We start from the raw sequence: 7824 nt of genomic DNA on the forward strand, positions 1-7824 counted from the left end.
TGTTCCAGTCCCCAGCTGCCTAGGAAACTGCTTCCTAATGTTCCATCTGGCTCAGGGCCTGGATAAGACTAACAAGTGCCTGTAAACACATGGCATGGAATTAATTGTGCCCTTGCTGGCATAGATGGGTGAGCTCAGTTAACACCACGCATTCATACACATCAGTAACATGAACCGGACCTGCAGCTAACAACACATCCAGCCTGGCAACGTGTAAACAACATAGATATTTCCTACCGCTCTTTCATGCCCTGGCTTGAGGCATGTGTCCTCCACCTGGGGCCGCCTCTGGGACCTCCTAGGTCCTGTGGCTGGTGCCACTGCCTGCTCTGATAGCCAAGGGGACCCAGCTGGGGGTCTGCCTGCAGGAGGAAGAGGCCATCTCAAGATCCAGTCCTTATCAGGAGGATGCAGTCTTGAAAATCCCCCCCACCCTCGGAGCCCCTGCTTCCTTTTGGATCCCAGCGCATCTTTGATCTGGAGCCGAAGGCGGTTTTCCTCTCTCTCTTCCTACTTCCTCCCTCCCTTTCCCCTCCTCCACCAATTTAGGGAAATTAACTCCTATGTGTAGGTGATAAGTTGCCACAAGTAATAGCCGAGTTAGCTCTTTTTTGGCAGGAAAGATCAACTGAGCTGGAACTGACAAGGATGTAGAGTCCATTTCCAGCAGGTCGTGTGACTGTAAATGGGGCCATCTTAAAATAGTCCATGTGTGTGTATAAAGAGGGAGAGGGAGGAGTAGGAGAGAGGGAGAGAATGAAAGAGAGAAAGACACAGAGAGAAAGAGACTCATGGAACACAGGTTGTCCTTGAACTTGTGATCCTCTTGCCCCAGACTTCTGAATACTGGGATTATAATCATGTGCCACCATGCACTCAGCTTATGTGCTTGTGTGCATGGATGGGTGTGCATGTGTGTTTCGACCATAAGTGTCCTAACTGGAACCTGGAGCTCACTGATTCAGCATGGCTAGGTATCCATGGAGCCCCAGGGATCCTCCTGTCTCTACCTCCCCAGAACTTTTTTTCACAGATGCTGCAGGTCTGAACTCAGGTCCTCATGCTTGTGTGGGAGGCACTTTACCCCCTGGGCCATCATGGTATCCAAGCCCCACGCCCAGCTTTTATTACGGTATCTTCCCTCAACTGAAAAGCAGCTCGTCAAAAAGAGCTTAAAGGCACCTGTAGGGCTTATTACCATCACACAGTAGGCATCATCAAATATATCGATCAGTTGGTTTGCTCTTTCATCAATAGGTACATGCTAAAAGCAATCTCATTTCTTCCCGTGAGAGTCTGGGGTAGGAGCTCCCTGCCACTATGAGGCTTCGAGGCTGGCCTGGAGGACTGGTGGCTACAAGGTTCTGCTGGAAGAGGAAGGTGTTAGAGACAAACAGGAAGGCTGGGCTCTCTGCTCTGGCTTTCACATTATTTTCCTCCAAGGACCCAACTTAGACAAGTCACTTTTGGGTCAGCTGGAAAATAGGTGATGATGCCTTGCATCCTATAAATAGCATTCCTTGCAGGACACTTAGTGCCCTGGTCTCAGATCAGTGGGGTCCAAGGCTGCTCTGGCTTTATGTGGTGTACCAAGGGACTATGTGAACAGGCTGACTAGTCCAGCATCAGTCTGGCTCAAGGCTATACTCATCCTAACTAAGGGCCCTTTCCATAGCTGGATTGCCGAGCGCCTGCAGCTGGATCGTCAGCTGTGGCTTTGGGAATGGGCTTGTTTATAACGCAGAGACAAAGGGAGGAAGCCCAGAGCTGTGGAAACAACAGGCTTTCCTGTGGCCTGGGCCTTTCATCCAGGGGGCACTGTGAAGCAGGCTCCTTGAGCCACAGACATCAACCCTGAGATAGGAGTAAGGGTAGTGGGGAAGGAGGGGCATGCACTATGATTGTGCAGAAGTCATTCCACTGCTCCCCAGAGCCTGAAGGGCATGTGTCTGTGTGTCTGTCCATTTTAGAGAGGACATGTCCATGCCCAGGGAAGTGAATTCTCACCCATGCTGAAGGGCAGTGCTGAGATGGTGTAGGGCCAGGTTTAAACCTGTTTTCTCTGCTTCTTCTCAAGCAGATACCTTCATAAAGGAAGCGATGCAGGCTACCTGCTCCACAGAATCAAGACAGGGATCCTGGGGCCCTTAAGCTCCTGTCATAGACTCATAGCATCTCTGTCTCTCAAAAACTCTTTGTATGCATGAGAAAACGCAGGCCAAATGAGGCAAAGCAACTTACTCATATACATACAGCACTTTCTGTGTCTTGCTCAGGGCAAGTGGTCAAGAGCTTGTGGATAAATGAGGGAGGAAAAAGAGCAAGTTGTCTGAGCCATAGGCTAAGTAGGGCTTCAGGTCTGTCTGCCTTTTAGCTGGTAGGTTGGAGTCAGACCAGTGCCCACAGGTTAGAACTGATTCCAACTGACTCCAGCTGCTGCTATTCCAGGCTGGCAGCCTCCTGGATGAAGATGAAGCAGCCAGCACAAGGGTTACCCCTTACACATAGATTTTACCCATCAGGGCTGTGACCTGACCAGGGATCTTCAGTATCTTCTGAATCTTGCCAGGGCTGGATCTGACCCCAAGTCCCTATTTCCCTTGTTCTCAGGGTAACTAATGCTTATTTCACTCTAATTCCAAGCCTTCAGAAAAGTTGCTTGCATAGTGCAGAAAGTCTCCCCATCATTCCTGTCCATAGCTTCCTTGATCTCAAAGAGCCCTGAGCCCAAGGAAAAGAAAAGCAAAGGGCAGGGAGTACTAGAGTTTCTGGTGTCGCTAAGATCAAAGGTTCTCATGTCTCCAATCATGGTACCTGCAGCTCAGGGCAATAAGGAACCTCACTTCCCTTGAAAAGTTCCCTGGCTTCTTTCTGATGCTGTCCAGAGTTTATCAGGCTTTGGGGAGGTATTTGTGGCCAGATATGGTGGCTCATGCCGTAATCCCAGCACCTGAAAGGCAAGAGGATCAAGAGTTTGAAGCCTGTCTGGGCTACACAGTGAGATTGGATCTCAAAGCCCAAACAAATGAAAAAAAAACAACAGCAGCAGAATACAAGAATGCATTCGGTATTGGTCTACAACCACGAGGGTTGCAATGCTCTTCAGAGCATCTACAAAAACAGAAAATCTGGAAGCACTGGGCTCAGCGGCTGAGTAGGAGAAACAAGATGCCATAGTGGGCAAAGAAGACCAGAGATCAGCCTGGTTACGCCTTAGGGTGTCCTCTAAGGCTTCATGTGCTAAAGTATAATCCCCCTGTGAGACACTAAGCCGGTGAAAACCTCATTTGACTGTGTTGTGTAAAGAAGGGACTTTGGGAGGTGGCTGGGAGGAGGAAAGGTTACAAGTAGAATCTGCATGACTGAGTCCTGGTGATATCATTCCAAGTGGAGTCCACATGACTCCTGGTGGCTTCGTACCACCTGGAAAAGAGACCAGGGGAGACACACAGGCTCCCTACTTCTCACTGTGTTTTGGAAACTTGGGATGACATTAATAGGCGGTAGAACACTTAACAGGTGTGGCCTTGTCTAATTAGGTCACTGGAAGCCTTGCTACTGGAAGGGGTCAATATGGTTCTCATGGATTCCTGGTGAGTTTTTGCAAGAGTGCACTGCTATAAAAGAGTAAGCCTAGCCCTTGGTGGAAGCCTCTTTCTCATGTGCTCCCACCATAGTGTCCATCTATCTTCTATGAAAGGATGCAGCCAAACATTGAGGGGTCCTCTCCTAAGACTGAACCAATGGGGACAATTCAGCTTGGACTTCCAGGCTCCAAAACACTTAAGTTAAATAGTGATATATATATCACTATTTAATATATATTAAATATATATTTAATATATATTAAATAGTATTAAATAATATATATTAAATATATATATATATATATATATATATATATATATATATATATATTTAAGTTGTAAGTTCCCAGTTTCAGATACTTTGTTTTAGCAACAGAAAACAAACCATTGGGGTTTACCAAATGCCCATTTACCCTTGTGCCCTTTGGGCTAGGGACATAGCTTCTGTGGGCTGTCTTGCTAGTTCTTTTGCCCTCTTGATTCTGAAAGCACTTAGACAATAAGAAGCACCAGGAGAGGATCAGAAAGAGAAGAGAGATGGTATCTTTGCTTCCCCATTTGCTAACCCAGCCACAGTCTTGACCATGATTACATTTGCCTGCTCAAGTTCCCTGGATTCTTTAGCTCTGTGGTTCTTTGTCCAACAGTGCCATTCCCTCTGCTGCCAGACAGGCACATAGCCAAAGCTTCTTACTGGCACTGTCTCCTGGGCACATCCTTGGGGGCAGGTTAGACTCAGAGCATTGAGTGTTCTCCTTCCCAAATGGTCTTCAGATAGTTATCACTGTCAGAGTGATGCCTGGAGCTTTGGGACACCCAGCCCTGGGGGACCTTGCAGCAACCACTCCAGTCTCAGCCCAAGAAGTGGCCAGCAGAACGTTATCAGAATGGTTTGCCTATCAATTCCTCAAATACTGTCAGAGCTCTCTGGGCTCCTTATACCCGACAGACTGGGCATCAGGTCAAGCACTGACTGGAAAGATCATGAGCCTGTGCCCGGCGACTGTTTAACCTCTCCCCCCTTCATTCACTCGGTAAGCACTTTCCAAGCACCTACAGTGTGCTGTATGTGTACTGGGGACCCCTGGCTCCCTCTCAACCTGAGAGGAGAAATAAACCAACTGTGCCCATAGCTGGCACAGATCGACTGGCGTGGGGATGAGAGAGGCCAAAATGATTCACCGAGGGAGTCAGGCAGGCCCTGTATTTCATGTGGAAGGATCCATATCAATCCGTTAACTGGACTGAATAGCTACTGACTAGTGAGTAAAACTAGAAGAGAGTCGGTGACCTGTGAGAGGTGCCTCCCATCTTACCTCATCCACCGGGAAGCACTGTGCCAACCACCCTTACAACCTTGAAGGCAATTGCCAGGCAAATGGCAGGTTCAGAGACCATCTCCCCAGCCCCTTCTGTATCCATAATAGGACAGAAAACTACTTCCATGTATTTAGAGGGAAGAAGAGGCTGAAGCAGAGTGTTTTAGGATGAGCTATTTCTACCCCGATGAAGTACCATAGAGTATCACCCACTTGAAACTGACCCTAAACAGGGACAGGGGGCATTTGTTGGTTTCTGTTGCCCGTGGTGGCTACAGGTTGCCTCGGGTCACTCAGTAGACAGCCGATGGGACCCTGAGGACTGGACTCTCCCAGGCCTCACCCTGGTCTCCTCCTGGGCTCTGCCCCACCTCTGTCTCTTTCCTTCCTCACCGGGACTTGGCCTCTAGTGGCCTCAAGGGCGACCTCGACCATGGTGAGAAGCATGATGACAAAATGACAAAAACATTCTTGAGGAAATGAGCCTCTCTGCTCGGAGGCCACAGCGGTGTCAGAGAGTCACTAGTTCTGCCGCATGGAACTGTTCCAAGTGCTCCGGGCTGGTCCCCCTTCCTGTTTGGACTTCAAATGATTGTCCCCAGGGTGCAGAATCTTTGGGGGTCCGTGGTGCTTGTTTTTTTTTTTTTTTTTTTTTTTTTTTTTTTTTTTACCTACCAGGGATGTCTGCCTCCACGCAGCCCACACTTTGAAGAAACAGGCCAGGGAAGAAGCCGTGCTACCAGCTGCAAGCTGGCTCTGGCATAGCCTCTGCCACTTAGGACCAGGGCAGAGGGGAAAGCATGGCACTTTGCCAAGCCACTGGTTCCTTCTGTTTGAGGGGTTTTCCCAGCCTCCTTGCCTCATAGGAACAGTAAGACAGGCTGAAATAACACGCCCAAGAATACGCAGACCCGCACCTGGGTCTTGCTCCCCTGCCCCATTTTGCAACACCATGCCTTGCTCCAAAGTTGTCATGGTGCCCAATGGTGGTTGGCTGCTTCTAGACAATCCGACTCTCCGCCCCCCCCTCCCACCAAGACCCTGCAATGCTATCACCCCCATTACTTCAAACAAGTTCCTTTTAGTGAGCTGGCTTCAGGCCTCAACTTTACCCTGCTGCATAGACGTACACCTCCCCAAGCTCCGATGTGGGTGGGGTGGGGTGGGGTGGTTGACTCTCCTTTTAGCTCCTCAGCTGCACCTAGACCTAATGTCATGATGGGGCAGCATGCAGTTGCCTCCCAACTATGCCTAGTGGGTGACACCAGTGAGTTCCAGCCCTGTCTGCAAAGTACAAATACTGAAGGCTGTGACATCCTAGTGCTTGGGTCTTATCCCGAACACAAAGGTTTGTGGGTAGAGTCTAGGAGTCCTCAGCTTCAACAGCGTTAGGGGCTTCCCATGACATGGAGGCAGGGCTCCCTGGCCAGCTGCATTGCATCTCCCTCCAGAATCTTCCTGAGTCTGGGGCTCTGCCACAACAATTGCGTTCCTCCTGTGTAACAGCTGCAGCAGCCTCTCTGTTGGAAACTAATGGTATCTTCTGCTGCAGGCCTAGCACCACGGCTCTGTTGCCCATTTTTGCCTATATGATTATTATCATAGCGTGTATATGATCATTATCTCTGTGTGTTCATGTTCATGCATGCATATGCATGTTTGTGCGTTTGAGTGCACAGGCAAATGTATGCTATGGCACACACGTGGAGGTCAGAGGACAACTTAAAAGAGTCAGTTCTCCCTAGCATGCGAGGGCCAGGGATCAAACTCAGGTCATCAGGGTTAGCAGCCAGACCTACTAAGCCGTCTCACTGGCCCATCTTGATTTCTGAGACAAGACATTTTATGGGTAACTAGGACTTACCAATTTGGTAGGCTGGCTGGCCACTTAGCCTTAGGGATCCTCCTGTCTCTTTGAGATAACAAGTCTGTGCCACCCTATCTGACTTACACAGGTTCTGGGGATCAAACTCATGTCCTTATGTTTGTGTGGCAAACACCTTGGCTGAACCATCTGCCCAGCCTCAACTTAATATATATATATATTATATATATATATATATATAATATATATATATATATATATTGCTTTCATGAACAGACTCTGTGGCACCACCAGTCAAAAGAACAGGCACCTTAGTGCCCTCAGAGCCTCCTGGGGTTCTTTCATAGCTGATGGCTGAGTGTCTTGTGCCTACGCTTGTAAGAATGATGAACAGGAGACTCAGCTCTGCCAAACGCAGAAGGTTCCTCCTTGACCTAGGTGCCTGCTGACCTAGGTGCCCTGAGACGCGGTGACCATGACACCTTAATCCCAGTCACTGGCACAGGCTTTCCCTTCCCTAGAGGTTTCTGGGAGTGACTGGGGGATGTTGCAGCCTGGCTCATCACTTCTCCGCCTGGGAACATTGGCTGACCATGTCTCCTCCTGCAGGCAGGAGATCTCAACACCAGGTTCATAGGCTCTGCTTCTAAACTTCTGGCCTGCGCTAAGTCTCTGCCCATGCTCCAGAGAGCTTCCGTGTTCAGTGCTGTTTTCCTGAGTTTTTGAGGACTGTCCCAGTGTCTTAAAAGAGCCCTGGTATGTTCTGCGTGTGTGCATGCATGTGTGTGTGTGTTAGTGTGTTAGTTACATGCTTCTGTATATGTAGATACAGTGACTGTGGGAGGCTGTGCGTGTGTGTGAAGAATAGCGGACAGCCTCAGGAGCCTTTGCTCAGCACCCGTCCATCTATTTTTGGTTTTTGAGACAGTGTCTCTCACTTGCTTGGAGCTCACCACATGGGCTAGACTGGCCCCAGGGATCCCCCTGTCTCTACCTCTCCAGTATAAGGATTACAAGTGCACACCATTATGCATTATACCAGGTTTTATCTATCTATCTATCTATCTATCTATCTATCTATCTATCTATCTAT

This window comes from Psammomys obesus, unplaced genomic scaffold (genome assembly GCF_907164565.1).
Source record: "Psammomys obesus unplaced genomic scaffold, mPsaObe1.curated_primary_1811, whole genome shotgun sequence".
In the NCBI taxonomy this organism is placed as follows: domain Eukaryota; kingdom Metazoa; phylum Chordata; class Mammalia; order Rodentia; family Muridae; genus Psammomys; species Psammomys obesus.